Here is a 19202-nt window from a genome sequence, read left to right on the forward strand (position 1 = left end):
TCATAGTTTCCTTGAAAGGGTTGTACAGTTGTAAAAACCCCAAGCCTTATTTACTGTCTCATAGCCATAAAAAAGAACTAATTCCTAATGTGTTTTTAGGTAAAATTAGAAGAGAACAATTGTAAAGTTCCTGGTAGCAAATCATCAAATATTGAATTGACACATACAGTCCCTGCCACTACATTGTTTTATTTATTTATTTTTAATTTGAAGGTTATATGGTCAATAAATGGCCTAACGTCAGTGAAGTATGTTCACTTTTTACTTTATGGTCCTTCCCACCGTATCAGAGAAATGTGTGGGGCATAATGCTAAAAGAGGATGACATGCTAATAGATGAGATGAATTCTTATAGAAAGAATTTTAAAAATTAGCTTAAGAACCTGATATATGTGCTAGTAGACAAAAGCTAACTGTGATAGATACATGCATTTCACGGCAGATGGAGAATTGTCACCTATTTAACTATATTTTTCAAAGAACTTTTTTTTAATACTTATATAAACTTAAAAAAATTGAATCACCATGAGATCACAGATACAAAGTTGTATATGTTTGGGTGAAAGAGAGTATTTTGAGTCATAATATATTTCAGGGAAATCTGACTAAGAACTGAAAAATTTATTGTAGATAAGAGTCAGGCTGTTGTCTAGGAAGGGAAAACCTCCCTAAGATGTCTGCTTTGACTCTACCTAGTTTTTCTCTCATCTACTCCAACTCCCTCACACCTCAGCAGTGGAAACTGTAAGCCTAGTGGCATCAATAAAAAAGGTCAGAGAGATAACACGGAGTAAAACCCATATATCTTGACTTCAAAGAATATTTTCCTCCTAATATAGTAGTTTTAATAAAGATCTTTCATTTTGTGGTAGTCTATGTTGTGGATTTTTAGTGTCCTCACATTTGTGTTTATGCCTTAATAGGAAGCATACTTGTAAGACTGAGGTGGTTTTTTTTTTTTTTTTTTTTTTTTTTGCTTTTTGGGTCACACCTGGCAATCAATGCACAGGGGTTACTGCTGGTTCTTCACTCAGGAATTACCCCTGGCAGTGCTCAGGGGACCATATGGGATGCTGGGAATTGAACCTGGGGTTAGTCACATGCTAGGCAAACGCTCTACCCGCTGTGCTATAGCTCCAGCTCCAAAGACTGATTCTTGTATAGAAACATTTCTCTCCAATAACACAGGATTGAAATGTGCAGGTCCAGTGGTACAAGATCTTCTAGTGTCTCAAGCAATGAGAATTAGAACAAAAAGTAAGTTATACACTGCTGAGAGAGATTGATGTGTTCAGTAAAACTAAATTATTGTCAGGATTCAGTTGTCATCTGCTTGCTAGATCACCATTGCAAAACAATTTCCCTTAGAGAATGTAGGACTGTACAAAAATTTCCAACAAACTGCTTACTAATTTGAAATAATATTTATTTTGTGTCTTTTCCAGCTGAAGACAATATGCTTACATGAACCGATGGTAAATGGGGAATCCAAACAATGTGACTGAATTCATTCTTTTGGGCGTTACAAGGAACCCAGAACTTCGGAAAGTATTTTTTGTTGTATTTTTAATCATGTATTTGTTCACAGTTGTGGGAAATGTACTCATTGTGGTAACCGTAATCAGAAGTCAGAGTCTGAGATCGCCTATGTATTTTTTCCTTTCTTTCTTGTCCTTTATGGATGTGACCTACACTTCTGTTGTTGCCCCCAAGATAATCGTGGACTGCCTCTCCGAGCACACGACCATCTCTTTCAATGGCTGCATGACTCAGATTTTTACAGAACACTTCTTTGGTGGTGTGGGGATTATGCTTCTCACTGTGATGGCCTATGACCGTTACGTGGCCATCTGCAAGCCCCTGCACTACATGACCATCATGACTCCTCGGGTGTGCCACATACTGCTGGCAGTGGCGTATTTAGGGGGGGCCATGCATGCTACAATACAACATTTATTCATGTATCAATTACCTTTCTGTGGTCCCAATGTCATTGATAACTTTGGATGTGATTTGTTCCAATTGATGAAACTGGCTTGTATGGACACTCACAGAGTAGGTGTTTTAGTCATTCTCAACAGTGGGGTGATGTGTATGGTCATCTTCTTGATTCTAATTACCTCCTACACAGTCATCCTCTGCTCCCTGAAGTCTTACAGCTCAGAGGCTCGGCGGAAAGCCCTGTCCACCTGTGGCTCCCATATCACCGTGGTTGTCTTGTTTTTTGTTCCTTGTATATTCTTGTATGTGAGACCTGTGACCATATACCCCATAGACAAGGCAATGGGCGTGTGCTTCAGAATTGTCACACCCATGTTAAATCCCCTGATTTATACCTTGAGAAACTCGGAAGTGAAAAATGCCATTAGGAAACTGTGGATGAAAAAGGGACCATAGGTAGGCAGTAGTCTAGACTCTGAGCAAATCCTCAAAAGGAGAAGGACCTTTGTCCTCTCATTTATTACAACTTATTGTGTGCACTGAAGTTAGTAATGTTTATTTTAAAAACATTCAAGTCAGTTTCATTTATTATAAGCAATTGATTACTTCACCAACACACATTGTATTCTTTTTCACTGTTTTAAATAAGGCTCTGGCTACTCTTTAATTTTGTTAATCAGTCTCAGATATTTCATATCCTTTCCAGGTCAGACCTTTTTTTTTGTTCTTACTTTACCAACTATTGGAATTCTAATTCCCAGAGACCTTATTTGGCTTATCCCAGCATAGATTTTACTCTTTGCAAATGAACTTCTAACTCCTCAGACAATTATTTTCTAATGACTCTCGTTTGCTATTTCTCTCAATTATTCTCCAAATCTTCATTCAGCTATAACCTTACTATTCTTTTTTTTTTCTTTTTGGGTCACACCCAGCGATGCACAGGGGTTACTCCTGGCTTTGCACTCAGGAATTACTCCTGGCGATGCTCAGAGGACCATATGGGATACTGGGAGTCGAACCGGGGTTGGCTGAGTGCAAGGCAAATGCCCTAACCGCTGTGCTATCGCTCCAGCCCTAACCTTACTATTCTTGATTTCAAAACTATGTGTGTAATTTTTCCTTGAGTTTTCTTTTCTCTGCCCTATAAAACTGTAATTTTGCAAAGCTAAGGTTTATTTTTATTTTTATTTTTTTTATTTTCTCTGGTTTTTATTGTTTTTATTACAATATTATTAATTTTTATATGATCTCACATTCTGACCTTCAAAATTACTTTTGCTGTACATTATGCTGTTTCTACTAGAATATTAGTATTTTATTTAGAAATATTAATTTCATAATTATTTCAAATATCACAAAACCCTTCTACAATAATAACACCAGAACCAGGTTATGCAACTGAATGTGAAGTTAGAATAACTTTCTTTTAAACATAAGCTCTTATTCAGGAAATTTGCTTTCAAGAGACAATATTCTATTTTTATTTCATTTATTTTTTTTTAAAATTTTTTATTGAGTCACCATGTGGAAAGTTACAAAGTTTTCAGGTTTAAATCTCAGTTATACAATGCTCGAATACCCATCCCTTCACCAGCTCATATTCCACCACCAAGAATCCCAGTATAGCTCCACCCCGCCCCCTCACACCCCTAACCCCCCCACGCCCCTAGCCCCCCCACCCTAAGCACCCCCCCCGCCTGTGTAACTAATAAATTTAACTTTACTTTCACTTTGATTGCATACAATATTTCAACAAAACTCACTGTTATTGTTTGGAGAGTCTCTCCCCTAAAGTCAGATCTGCTGAAAAGGAAGCATTAGATAATTTGTTTTCCATTGCTGAGGATGAAGAGGTACGAGGTTGAGTGACCACACTTAGCAGCCTCTCAGTTTTGGGTTTCTGTATTTTAGTATTTTAGTAACTAAGTCCAGAGAGATATCTGCCAGAAGTTGCATCGTTGCCAACTTGTACTTCTCAGTTATACTCGTGCTGTGGTTAATACTCTGCCTATCACTGCTTAAGTACAATAAATATTATTGAATAAATTTAATCTAATATTCTTTCTAAAATTTTTATGTTGAATTTTATAATTACCCAAGAAGCATGGACAAATAAATACTTTAGGAGATTGAAAATTTTCCAAGTTATCTGTTGCCAAGTACACCTTTTGTAAACTTTTAGAACTTATTGTAATCTTATACTTGTAATCTTGTACTAGTAGCTGGTTATTTAATGTGAATGGTCACATCTCACCAGAATTCGTTTTTCAGGCTTTCAATAAACAGAATAACAATATCTTTGAATGAATTCATGAGATATCAGAATATAGTGTTCTGAACTTTTGAGAGATAAATAAATCACTACATTCAATGTTTAGACTAGTGATAATATGGATTTATTTATCTCTTTTTTATCTCTTTGTTGAATCCAAAATGGAGCTCAGCGATACAGGGACAACTGCTACTGAATCTTGGTCAATCAGCCTTTGAGGTTAAATGAGATGCTAGTGGGTGCTGCAGTGTTGGGAGTCTTCAGAATCACTCCGGTGGTACTTGAGAAGCTCCAGAATTATTCCCTGCTCTACTTTGGGGACATGCAGTTTCAGACACACAGCTATTACTGATTACATGTCTTATATTATCTTCTTGATATCCTATCTTACCTCCTGAGATAATAATTGGAGGATGCTTGCTGTTATTTTTAAGTTCTCACATCCTAACTATGTTTATTTTATTTTGTTACCAGATTTGTAGAGCTGATTTTTCTCAAAGAGTTGTGTGGGGAAATTTATATTGTCAGCATGAGTTAACATCTTATGTGGTTTTATTAGGTGTAAAATTTATGTATACATATAATGACTATAATTACAGTACCAGTACCGGTTATAATTTACCAAACAACCATGATATTCAGGAATTGGATTTGTAAATGTCAAGTTGCATGTGTAATAAAAATGCAATAAAGCCATGCAGTGATAACTGAATACTCCTAAAATGAAATGAGCAGATGGCCAGGTAGCTCAATTAGATCTTTTAAGGATTCAGGGTGGCAATGTCTAAGCAGACATCTGAACAGTGATGAGAAACTATACTTAAGTACATCAATGGGAAGAAGAGTGGATGTTTAAAATGATAGAGTCAGGAACAATAAAATGAGGGTGGGGTTTTTGCCTCGCCTGTGCTTGACCCTAGTTTCAACCTCAATCTTACAAACTCATTGATCTATTACTTAAGGGGATATTCAAATACAAATGAATAATTCAGTTAACATGAAGTTACAAATAGGAAAAGTAAATATTCTAATTGGTCAGGGACATCAAAGATTTGCAAATACAAGAAAACAAGCCATAGGTAACAGCATTAGAAAATCGTGCTTCTGGGAAATGTGCCAATCACCAGGGGAACCAGGGGAACTGAGAGACATTTCTATTGGTTCAGGATTTCTCAGGGAAATATCTTCAAATTATATTTGGAAATCAACATAGGAATATTTATTTTTTTATTTCCCCCCTCCACATCATGTTGAAAGCAGTGGTACATAAGCAATAGAGAATATGCTCTACCTCCTCACCCAAAATATTCTTCATCTTCTTCTTAAATGTAGAATTAGGACTTGGGGACAATTTTCACTTGTTGGCCAGTTTCTGGATGGATATTCATCCATAAAGAGTAGAAGTGTGTCATCACCAGAATTTTCAAGAGATTGATACCTTGTGAGATCTATAATTTCTAATTTTTTTGCCCTTTCAGGAACTATTTAGAAATATTCTATAGCATTTTAAACACAGGATGATATACTCCGTTCTTCTCTGCTTAATAGGGTCACTTAGCTGTATGAACTTGAACTAGGCACACACTTTTTCTGGCTCTAGATTTTTTTAATTCCAATTATATTTGCAAGTTCAAAGGATTTGAAAGCACAAATTTTGTGTATCGATGCAAAATGTACCATATAGTAATTTATGAAAAGTTCTATGTAGTTTTTAAAGAGTGAATAAGTTACCCAACAGTCATTCAATTTATAAAACCCACTTAATTTCTGTAAGCACATTTGATATTGCAAAAAACTTTATATCTTTTGCCTCACATTGGTCAAATGTAGTAGATCTGAGATGTTTCCATGTTAGCAGTAGTAGTTACTTTTATGTCCTCTTTAAATGAACTCAATCAGCAAGTAAACAGAAAATAAAGGCAATATATTCATCAAAATGATGAAAGTGGAAATGCATTTCATCAATCATTGTAGAACTGTCATCGCATTCTTTGTTCATTGATTTGCTCTAGTGGGCACCAGTAACGTCTCCATTGTGAGACTTCTTGTTACTGTTTTTTTTGATAAGGGGAGCTTGTCAAGTTTTGCCATGCCGGAGAGAAACTCTCGGTAGCTTGCCAGGCTCTCCGAGAGGAACAAATGAATTGAACCTGCGTCGGCTGCATGCAAGGCAAACGCCTTACCCACTGTGCTATCACTTCACCCAGATTTTCATATAAATTTGAATATTGAATTCACTTAAAAATTGAAGCTGGAATTGCTAGTATTTCTGGAAGGATTATGCTCTGAGAATGATTTTGTTGTCAAAATGGATAGGAAAGAAATTATGGAACATGGGGGTACAGGGTCAGCCAGTTTCAAGGTCATAGCCTGAAGAGATAACTAAAGTTCTGAAATCATAGCTGCAAGGAACTCAGAAGCATTTCCTGGCATCCCCAGCACAATAAAATGTAGCTTCCTGGAAAGGAAAGACAAACATAAGCAAAATTATGTTTCTTCCTACAGCGGTACATGGAGCTAAAAGTAATATCAAAGTGACTATAGAGAATGGGAATACTGGAGCCAAGACACATTCTTTTACAAAAATTTAATATTAAGCATTTTTATATATTGGTGCCAGAGAGATAATAGAACAAGTAGAGCTCTTGCACACTTAGGAAGTATTTGTCTAGAGCTTGGCATTTTATGTAGAGTGTGATACTTTATAAGAAATGAATAGTTTATCTTAAAATGCCACATCAATTCAGACTTAAATTATCAGTAGACATGACTGTTAAGTATCAATGAACCTGTGTGCTATCTTTTTCATTTTACTTGTATGTAAGCTATTGTCCCGATGAGAGATAATTATTCCTGTACTTATTTTAAGATGATGATTAGCATAATAAATAAATGTTCTCCTATACTGAAAACAACGATGTGGATTTTAATTTATTTTTCTAGCAATATGGTTTAAAATAATTTCTATGTTATTTACTGATACTTTGAAAGCTTCTTTATTTGCCATAATAGTGTGAATAACTCCACCACTATGGCAACATATCCCTTCCTATCTCCAAGCATGCAGAAGAAACCTTATAATACTATTCAAAACTCATTGATGATATCCATTCTCAACAAGATGGAGATTTCTAGGATTATGAAACATTTTAAAGGACATACATAACGAAACCACAGACAACACTAAACTTAACAGAGAAAAACTGAAAGGGTTTCCTGTGAGACTTTCCTGGGAGACAAGTATGTCCTCCTTTGAAATTATTATTTAGCTTTGTGTTGAAGTCTTAGCCACAGCAATAAGGCAATAAGAAGTGTTGGTGCCATCTCAATCTGGTCCATACACAGTGGCTCAAGAGCACCAAATGTGAGTGCCGAGAGAGAGAAAGAGAGAGAGAGAGAGAGAGAGAGAGAGAGAGAGAGAGCCACCCCAAGAGTCCTTGAACAACACATCATCACATACCACCCCTTCCGCGTGTTTGTAATTTTTTACAAGAACTAAAGACTAGAGTACTAGTACAGGAGGTAAGGCACTTGGCCTTCCATGCAACCAACTCAAATTCCAATTCCCATGAGTACATGTGGTCCCCCAAGCACTGCCACAACCAGGAGTGACTTCTGAGCTCAAGGCCAGGATTAGCCCTGAAGTCCTGGGTGTTTGTCATTTCTCCCCCATCTCCCAGAAATAAAAGCACAGAACTAGTCATAGCCAACATTGTGAGCATAATCTTAGAGACATTATTATTATTATTTTGTTTTTATTAGTAGTATTATTAGTATTAGTAGTTGTAGTAGTAATAGTGTGGGCTGGATCGATAGCACAGTGGGTAGGGCATTTGACTTGCACGCAGCCAACAGGGGTTTGATTCCTCCGTCCCTCTTGGGGAGCCTGGCAAGCTACTGAGAGTATCCCGCCCACACAGCAGAAACTGGCAAGCTACCTGTGGCATATTTGATATGACAAAAACAGGAACAAGTCTCACAACGGAGATGTTATTGATGCCTGCTTGAGCAAGTTGATGAACAACGGAACGACAGTGCGACAGTGCAGTGCAGTCAGTAGCAGTATTAGTATTAGTAGTAGTGTGGTACTTTTTTTCCTTCAGTTTTTTCTTTTTCTTTTCTTTCTAGATAACTTGCACTTTCTTGATCTCTTTTGTATCAAAGAATAAATATTTGGTGATTTGATTCCACAGATTTATTATTTGTCATGGGCAGAGAGGGGTAAAGTGGGTCCAATACATGAAATTCAGTGACTAAATTTCAAAGAAAGTGACACATGAATGTAGAAGATGTTTGGAAGAAAAATAAATGACTCATTCATTTTATTTATTTATTTATTTATTTATTTATTTGCTTTTATTTGGTGGGAGGTCTCACCCAGCAATGCTCAGGGGTTATTTCTGGCTCTGCACTCAGGAATTACTCCTGTCGTTACTTGGGGGACCATATGGGATGCCAGAGATTGAACCCGTGCAAGGCAAACTCCCTACCTGCTGTACTATCATTCTGGCCCCAACTCATTCATTTAAAAAAATGTGGTAACACTTACCTACATAACAGTAACTAATTTACACTGCTGAACTAAAGCCATCAGCAAATTATCATTTAATGTACTCAGGTGATGAGGGTAACACCATGAAGAGATAAGTTTTGTTGCCATAGGTATTTTCCCATTATTTTCCTATAGTGTCAATTTTATTACTTAAAAATGGCTTTATAGTCAATTAAGTTCAAGATTTTTAAAAAATATTTCAGTTATCTAGAAATCCTTTTCAGTGTTTACATTATGCCAAAGCATTCTGGGGTTGGATATACAAAGTTGAATTATATAGACAACTTTGTGTACAACCTGGATTTCCCTGGGAAAAGAATGGTGAGCAGGTAAACTAATAAAATATAATTGCACTAATAATGAGCAGTTTAGATTTAATCTGAGAGTACAAAAGAGAATAATTTGCTGCTGAATTGGAGTCATTTGAAGCACAGCTAGAATTATAACTAAGTCCATATTTAAGTGACCATACTATTCTCCTTTCTCTTTTAATAAGTCACTAACTTGAATACACGCCATTCCAATGAGAACAGGCCATTGAAAGAACCAATGAGAGAGCCCAGATCGGTAGATATTATTCCATTTCACACAAAAATATAAAGAGAGCTCATATAAACATAAATAGAAGACATATATATGTAGAATGTACAAATGTGATGTTTAAATATTAGAAGGGTAGTATTTAGGGAACAGAGTGTTAAAAATGTTTCTGAAGACATAAGTAAGGAAAAAATTCATATGCATTTCATTAGCCTAGGTTTAAATAGGTAAGATATGGAGTAATTTTAAATGTTAATAGAGATAACTCAAGAACATAGGTTTGTTCGTGTTCTGTGGGGATAAGATTCTGTGAAATTGAGATATTGTTAGGATACTTCCAAGGTATATGGTAATTGATGTATTTCATCAGTTGTAATATGGACAATGACTATCACTGTATCACTGTATCACTCTCATCCCCTTGATCCTCGATCTGCTCAAGTGGGCCCAGTAACATCTCCATTTGTCCCAGTCCTGAGATTTTAGCAGCCTCTCTTTACTGGTCCTTCCCAATGGTGCCGCATTAGAGGCTCTTCAGGGTCAAGGGAATGAGACTCATCATTGTTACTGTTTTTGGCATATGAATACGCCACAGGGAGCTTGCCAGGCTCTCCCGTTCAGACAGGAAACTCTCGGTAGCTTGCCAGGTTCTTCGACAGGGAGAACTAGGCTATAAAATGTCATGCGGATGTGAACGCGGCCGCATGCTTCTGGAGCTTGGCTTTATAGTCTCTGGATGTTGGCCATTGATGGGATTACACAGCCCCGGGCTGTTTCTGGGTGTGACTGCCTAGCTACTGGAAATAGGGGATCTGGGTAGAAGAGGCTCAGTCCCAATCCGAGCAGCTTTGGAAATCTCAGCCCCGGGTCCCACATACCTGGGTTCCTCTGCCGGTTCCTTCATTGGTGAGGCTCATCCAAGCATGTGGTGGAGAGGGGCCTTGAGCAAGTAATTAATTACAAATACAAAATCCAGAACTACCAGCAAGTTTTGGCTTATTAGTAACCAATATTGACTTGGGGAAATGTGACAATCAGGTGTTAAACACAAAGAAAAGGTTAAAGATAAACTCAGGGGATTAGGAAAGCTCATAAGAGCACTGTGAGCTTCACTGGGAGTAGGAAAAGAGGAAATTCACTGATGAAGCCTAAAACACTTAGGGTTAATAACCAACAGTATACAGATAATTAGATAAACTATGGTACATTTACAGAGAGAAGTATACTGAGCTGAAAGTAATATAATTTTTCATCAAATTGTATATTATTATTATTTTTACATCACATTTTATCTAACCATGAGGCCTATAAAATATATCGGATATTTCTGCATACCCCAAGGATGGTATTGATTTTTAAGATAAATTGTGGGATTAATTAATAACCTCAACAAAAAGGGAAAAGTCATATTTTCATAAAAATTGATAAAATAATCCAATTTTTTACTTTAAATGTTTATGTTTGAAGTACTTTGATAATTAAAAATATGAGAAAAATCCTTGCAAGAAAAATACTTGCTATATATCATAAAGTTCTGGTTGTGCACATTTTACTATATGCTCCATTGTAATTAAGAGTAGTAATTATGCTATAGATTTAATGTTGTTCTAATAGCAATAATGATAATGACCACCAATAATAATACCATAGAAATAACTTCTAGTGACAGAAAAATATGCCAGCAAATTAGACACCTTCCTTTATGTGTCTAAAATTAAAATAAAATTTTAGAATTTTCTACATTTAGGAGGTAGAATTTTGTTTTGTTTTGGGGCAACCCTGGCAGTGTTTCAGGAGTAGTCCTGACTCTGGACTCATGGACCACTCCTGTCAGTTCTCAGGGGACCATACTGGGTGCCAGTAAGTGCCCTACCCTTTATACTATTGCTCTCGATTTTTTAATCTGTAGGGAAAATAGAATATTAAGTAAATTTACGACAGGCTAATTATTACTTATGCTACTTGGCCTCATTTCCTGAGTTCACATGTATCTCTTATCTATCTTAGCACTCTTTTAATTTTATGATTCATGAAGTTTAAACTTTTTAACTCACTCCTTTATTGCACAAATATGTGTTATATTATACTTTGGTCATCCATTTGATTGTATCTTTAGCCATAGAGAACTGGAGATTGTCATCTGGCCCTTTAAAGGAGCTGGCACATGGTTAGAGCCATAGTTGACAGTTTCTTTCATTTTTAGAAGGAATTATACCATAGAATTTAAACTCCTAGTTGATATAGTTTCCAACTATATCAACAGCATCAACAATATAGGCTTCCAAGTATAATGGACACACAGTATTGTCATTTAATATTGTCACACAGTATTGTTATAGATAGATGAGTCACCTACTTTTAACCAGGATATAAATTTTTCACAGGAATTATAACATTAAAACATTCAGAAGTTTTGGAAAATAAAGTAAGGTGAATTTTATGGTCTGTACCCTTAACACATAATTTGTGCTTAATGAACAGCAACTGTTAATATGACAAAAGGATGAGGTTAGGAGAGCCAATACCTTCAAATATCATAAAATTGAGACTTAATTTAGCTTGACTTGATTTATTAAAACAGTAAGATTTAGGAAATCAATATTCCAGAAAAACAAAAGATCTTAGGGCTAAACATAGAGAATATAACTCTCAGATTATCAAGGAAAATATTATGCTTAGTTAGCAGAAGAATACATATTTTTCTAAAGTAAATAATAATTTTGGATCAAAACCAGTTCATTTAAGGAACTAAATAGAACTAATTAGATTTAAATATTATTATTATTATTTGAATGGTAGTAACCATACTTAGACCTTCTAAACCAATACAGTGTGCATACATACACATATTATATTCTTCTTATAATATGGACTGGAGTGATAGCACAGTGCTTAAGGTGTTTGCCGTGCACGTGGCTGATCCAGGTTCGATTCCTTCATCCCTCTTGGAGAGTCTGGCAACCTGCTGAGAGTATCCGGCCCACACATATTCAATATGCCAAAAAACAGTAACAGCAAGTCTCATAATGGCAACGTTACTGGTGCCCACTTGAGCAAATCGATGAACAACAGGATGACAGTGCTACAGTGCTGTATGATCACATACAGTCTGTATGTTACAAATAAAATTTACTGCTTGGATAAGTTGAGATATGACATAATTGTAGAGCACTTCGATATACCCCTGGGTTTGATCCCAAAGAGTTATTACACAGTTTACAGTGCTTGTCTTGCATGTGGCCAACCTCACAGTAATCTCTGGCACCAAAAAGGGATCATTGAGTACTCCCGGGAGTGATTCTCAAGCATAGAGAAAAAAGTAAATACTAAGCACTGTAGGTATAGCTCCATCCCCAAATAAAACCTCCTAGGAGAATAAGCTACCAACTGATAATTTATGATACTTAAAATAGGAGGCAAAAAATATGCCTATCACTAATATGTTATTAATGGACGACATTCATCCAAGATATATAGAGCATTTATAAAAATTAATAATAAGAAAACAAACCAAATCAAAAATGGGAGAAAAAATGAAAAGATACGTCTTTAAAGAAGAAAAAACAGCCAAGAAATATACATAAAAAATTGTCTACATCACTTATTATCAGAAAGATGCAAATCTAAGCAATAATTAGATGTTACTTAACACAAGTAAGACTGGCATACATCCAAAAGAACAAAAATAGCTTTAAATAACCCAGGTTCGATTCCTCCATCCCTCTCAGAGAGCCTGGCAAGCTACTGACAGTATCCCACCCATGCCTTATTTTCTTTATCTAGGCATCTGTTCTTGGACACTTGAGTTATATTCATATATTTGCTGTTATGAATAGTGCTGTGATAAACATAGGGACATACTATTTTTATTTCCTGAGTACAGTTCTTAGGCCCTTGGAATAGATGCTAAGAAGTGTAATTTCTGAATTACGTTAAATCTCATTCTCAGGTATTTTTTTTAAGTATCCATATTGCTTTCCAAAACTGCTAGACCAGTCAAAACTCCCGCCAGCAATAGTTGACGGTTTTTATTTCTTCGTATCCACACCAACACTTGTTATGTTATCAGATATTTGGATTATTGTGTGACTCTTGTTATTTATGAGTGAATTGATTCGTGAAGTAAATATTTAATAACTTAAATCTTATGTTTGTGACACCTAATATTTCGTTTCAATAAGGCTGTACCCACAGAAAACATGCATTACTGCAGGGTTGAATAACAAATCACAAATATGGCAATTAGCTTCTCAGTCAATTATATGGGAACCTCCAGGGAATCAGTGGGAATGATGCTAGTGTATACGTTCAAAAATTCTGTGTCACTATGCCATCCTTTAGCCCAGGTCTATTACCCAGAGGACATTTCTTTTAATGATGTTTCCTTGATATGTGTTTTGGAAAGTACCTACAAATTAAGATCTAAAGATCTACATACAGCCAGAGCATTTAGATCTCCAGGAATGATTTTGTCAACTGGTAACAAGTGCTCTAGTTAGGTAGTGTTTTCTGTTTAGATGAAAATTTAAATTTAATTAATAACCAAAGTGATGAATCAGATTTAAAGTCTTATACACTTAGAGACTTGTTTTAAATATTTAAATGTTTCATTATACTGACTAGAAATTGTGACCCTTTGAAAATCATTCTCCATCTAGTGATTGGACGATAACTGATTCCCAGAATGGGTTTGATTTGTGGTCCTCCAAATTTGGATTCAGAATCGGCTATTTTGTAGATGAAAAATCATGTGGTATATCCTGGATGGGGCCAGACCTTTGGTAGCCTGACATGATTCTAGAATTTTATTTTGACCAGCTCTGCTCTTTCCTAAGTCGAAATAACAGGTAATTGTGTTTGTAGATTTTATAAATAATATTATTTTGACTTTTAGAAGTACTTTAAAAGTGCATTACTATGAATGTGTAGTACTATGGATGTTTTAAAATAATCAAATCCTCTGTAGATATGCTTAATTCTAGTTTACTTAAAATGTGTCTATTATTCATAGATTTAATCTATATGCACAACTGTGGTCTCAATATGGAAGACTTGAACTATCAGAAAATTTAGCTTTATACTAACCTCTTTTACCAAATTAGCAATGATAAATCTGTCAATTTGAACTCTATCCATTACTGTCAGGCACGAGAGTTTATATTTTAAAGGTATACACTCTGAAAGAGAAAGAAAGGATTAGCCTGTATGAATGAGGTAGGTTAAGGAAGGTTTTATGTCTTCATGAAACTCTCTTTCCTAGTGTTTGTGTGTATATGTGTGTGTGTGTGAGTGACTATGTATATATAAGGAGATACTTTTATATGCATATATTAGGAGCCTCAACTTTTCTCTTGTATTAACTTCCTGTGAATTTCTTTTTTGCTTATACCTGGATTTAGGGGAAAGTGGCTAAGGTATTTTCCTTGAAAGCAACTGATACAGATTCAATTACCAGCACTACATATGTTCTCCTGGCCAGGAGTAATCCCTGAACTCAAAGCCAAGAGTAAGCCCTGACCAACGCTGGGTGATTGTCCCTTCCCCCAAAGAACTTATGGGGTTTTAAATTTCCAGTCTATGATTTAAAGGTACTTCAAATATCTGACTTTCATTTTTAATTAAAGGTGACTTGAATTTTAAGTGTATTTCTTTCTCTATAAAACATTCATTTGCAAGCAGCTCTCTGTGCGGATGGTGATGTTACTAGCTTTGAGGGTCATGCAGATTATTTGCTTAGGAAAGAAAGCCTGTTTCGTGAAACAATTGATCTTTGTTTTCTGAAATATAGTCATTGGCATTGTATAAAAGTGATAATGTAGTACTTTCATGTTTATTCACTTTTTAAGGAAATAAGCATAAGTTTAGAATTAAAAAATTCTCTTTAAATCCAGACTATAGAGATATGTAGCACTCATTATACAGAGAAATATGTACTTTCTAGGTGGTAATTGGGTTGTTGAAGAAGTGTAAATCTTCATTTTGTATGAAAAATCTTTTGAGCAAGAGTATTTTATAGGAACACTCGAATAATAAGACAATATTACAAAGAAATAATAGGTAATCATTATTCAATCCTGATCTAGAACATCACTGATTGGTTCAGTTTTTAAAATTGGCTAAGTTTGTCTAGTAATAGAAAAGGTAAAGAAAAAGGTTATTAAATGGGATCAATGACCCTGGATTCCGCAGAACTTAAGGTAGGTTCTGACATTAATTCTGTGGCAGGATCCCTGGTTCAGTTTAGTTTCATTTGGATTAATTGATGTAATGGACTAAATTCACGGCAGAGCCCGGCAAACTAACTGTGACATACTCATATGCCTAAAACCGTAGCACCGATGGTCCTCATTCCGCTGCTCCTGAAAGAGCCCCCAATACGCCATCAGGCTACACTAGCATGTGACAGGGATGAATGGATGCATTACCTGAACCCACTAGAGCAAATCGATGAACAACGGATGGCAGTGATACAGTGATACAGAGAATGGGCTAAATTAAATACTATGAATTGTGTGTGCGAAACACAATACTATGAATTTTGTAGAAAGTAAATAACAACTTTTAAGCATTCACAAAAGGAGTAAAAGCAACCTGATGCCTAAAAATAGAGAAGATAAATGAATTGGTACTGATATTTTATTCTTAATGATACTAAATAACTGGAATGTGGGTAAGAAAATGAACAATGAGGAGGGATCAAGGAGACATTGTAATAATTCATTGATGGCACATAGAAAACCTACTCCTTGCTAAAGGCAAAGAGTAAGTAGGACGGTATTGGAAGAAAAACAATCATGATGAACACTTGAATATGGCTATGTAGAAATTTCTGTCCATTATTTTCTTTGTTTCACACCAAGTATTGTTAAGCAGAGAATAAGAATGTTGGAGTGGTTGTAGAAATGGGAAGTCAGTCGCCCATCCAATGAGTTTAATCATAGTTTCCTTGAAAGAGTTGTACAGTTGTAAAAGTCCCGAGCCTTATTTATGGCCTCATAAAATCAGAAAAAAAAGCACTAATTCCTAATGTATTTTTAGGTAAATGTAGAAGTGAAAAATTATAAGGTGTCTGGTAGTGAGTCATCAAATGTTGACTTGACACATAGAGTGTCTGCCACTACATTGTTTTATTTATTTATTTATTTTTAATTTGAAGGTTATATGGTCAATAAATGGCCTAACGTCAGTGAAGTGTGTTCACTTTTTACTTTTTGGTCTTTCCCACTGTATCAGAGAAATGTGTGGGGCATAATGCTAAAAGAGAATGACTTGCTAATAGATGAAATGAATTCCTATAGAAAGAATTTTAAAAATTAGCTTAAGAACCTGATATATGTGCTAGTAGACAAAAGCTAACTGTGATAGATACTTGCATTTCATGGCAAGGGTAATTATCACCAATTTATCTATATTTTTCTTTTTTTTTTTCACTGAATGAGAGCCCTTTATTACCACATCTTATTTTCGGAATTTTTACAATATTCTATTCTCACTGATGTGAGATGATATCTCGTTGTTTTGATATGAAACTGAAAACTCAAATTAAAAAGTTCAAATGTATTCCATTCATAAAAATAATATATAATTTTAAAACATATTACTGCATCACTGTTTTCCTGTTGCTCATCGGTTTGCTGAACGGGCACCAGTAACATCTCAATTGTGAGACTTGTTATTACTGTTTTTGGCATATCAAATACACCATAGGTAGCTTGCCAGCTCTGGTATGCGGGTGGTATACTCTTGGTCGCTTGCCAGGCTCTCCAAGAGGGGCAGAGGAATTGAATCCAGGTCAACCGCGTGCAAGGCAAACACTCTACCCCTTGTGCTATCACTCCAGCCTTTTATATACATTCCAAATATTTCTGTCAAGCACTTGTACTCAGTCCTTCAGTACTACTTTGAAATTCATCACTCTCCCACCCAAACTTGAAAACCATTCTTAGTTACCATATTACAGCTAAGTTTTGTCATTCCAAGGTTAAATAATCTCTTTTTTAAAAAGTCAAAGATAGTGGGGAGAAGAATGTGACCAGTCATTTCTATTAGTCCATTAGTTTTTAAAACCAAAGTGAGTACCCTTTTAATGAAAATGAAATGGAAAGAGCATCTGTGATTCCATTTTTAAATGTCTGGACCCAAACAGTTTTCATATCTTGAAGGTTTTAGCATAAGCTCTGTTTATATAGAAAGCCTAAGAAATATGTCAACCCATTTAATAACTTCTAATTAAATTCTGGGATTCATATTGTATATATATATTTTTTTTTATTAATTTATTTATTTTTAATTCGTGAATCACCATGAGGGCACATTTACAGATTTATACACTTTTGTGCTTATGCTTCCCTCATACAAAGTTCGGGAACCCATCCCTTCACCAGTGCCCATTCTCCACCACCAGTAAACCCAGCATCCCTCCCACCCTCCCCGATCCCATCTCCCCCCACCCCGCCCTGCCACTGTGGCAGGGCATTCCCTTCTGTTCTCTCTCTCTAATTAGCTGTTTTGGTTTGCAATAAAGGTGTTGAGTGGCCACTGTGCTCAGTCTCTAGCCCTCATTCAGCCCACAACTCCCTTCCCCCACATGGCCTTCGACTACATTATAGTTGGTGATCCCTTCTCTGAGTTGCCCTTTCCCCAGAATGTGAGGCCAGCCTCCAAGCCATGGAGTCAACCTCCTAGTACTTATTTCTACAATTCTTGGGTGTTAGTCTCCCACTCTGTTATTCTATATACCCTAGATGAGTGCAATCTTTGTATGTCTGTCTCTCTCTTTCAGACTCATTTCACTCAGCATGAAACTTTTCATGCCCATGCACTTAAATACAAAATTCATGACCTCCTTTTTTCTGACAGCTGCATAGTATTCCATTGTATAGATGTACCAAAGTTTCCTCAACCAGTCATCTGTTCTAGGGCATTCGGGTTTTTTCCAGATTCTGGCTATTGTAAATAGTGCTGCAATGAACATACATGTGCAGATGTTGTTTCGATTATACTTTTTTGCCTCTCTGGGATATATTCCCAGCAGTGGTATTGCTGGGTCAAATGGGAGCTCAACCTCTAATTTTTTGAGAGTCGTCCATATTGTTTTCCAGAAGGGCTGAACCAGTCGGCATTCCCACCAGCAGTGTAGAAGGGTCCCTTTCTCCCCACATCCTCTCCAACAGCGGTTGCTTTTGTTCTTTTGGATGTGTGCTAGTCTCTGTGGTGTGAGGTGGTATCTCGTGGTTGTTTTGATCTGCATCTCTCTGATGATTAGTGATGTAGAGCACTTTTTCATGTGCCTTTTGGCCATTCGTATTTCTTCCTTGGTAAAGTTTCTGTTCATTTCTTCGCCCCATTTTTTGATGGGGTTGGATGTTTTCTTCTTGTAGAGTTCAACCAGTGCTTTAGATACCATTGATATCAACCCCTTCTCTGATGGGTATTGTGTAAATATCCTTTCCCATTCTGTGGATAGTCTTTGTATTCTGGTCACTGTATCTTTTGCGGTGCAGAAGCTTTTTAGTTTAATGTAGTCCCATTTGTTGATCTCTGTTTTTACTAGATTGCTTAGTTCCGTGTCACCTTTGAAGATACCTTTATCTTCAATATCGTGGAGGGTTTTGCCGACCTTGTCTTCAATGTACCTTATGGTTTGTGGTCGAATGTTGAGGTCTTTAATCCATTTTGATCTGACTTTTGTGCATGGTGTCAGGTCAAGGTCTAAGCCCATTTTTTTTGCATGTGATTGTCCAGTTGTTCCAGCACCATTTGTTGAAGAGACTTTCCTTGTTCCACTTCACATCTCTTGCTCCCTTATCAAAGATTAGATGATCATACATTTGGGGTTGTGTGTAGGGATATTCCACCCTGTTCCATTGGTCTACGGCTCTGCCTTTGTTCCAG

The 19202-nt window shown here is 36.2% G+C and overlaps 1 pseudogene; it reads left to right on the forward strand.

The window, feature by feature from the left end:
- The first annotated feature begins 1464 nt into the window (after positions 1–1464).
- Positions 1465–2397, forward strand: LOC101539398 (olfactory receptor 4C6-like; annotated as a pseudogene).
- Positions 2398–19202: the final 16805 nt, after the last annotated feature.

Source organism: Sorex araneus, chromosome 6 (assembly GCF_027595985.1).
Source record: "Sorex araneus isolate mSorAra2 chromosome 6, mSorAra2.pri, whole genome shotgun sequence".
Classification (NCBI taxonomy): domain Eukaryota; kingdom Metazoa; phylum Chordata; class Mammalia; order Eulipotyphla; family Soricidae; genus Sorex; species Sorex araneus.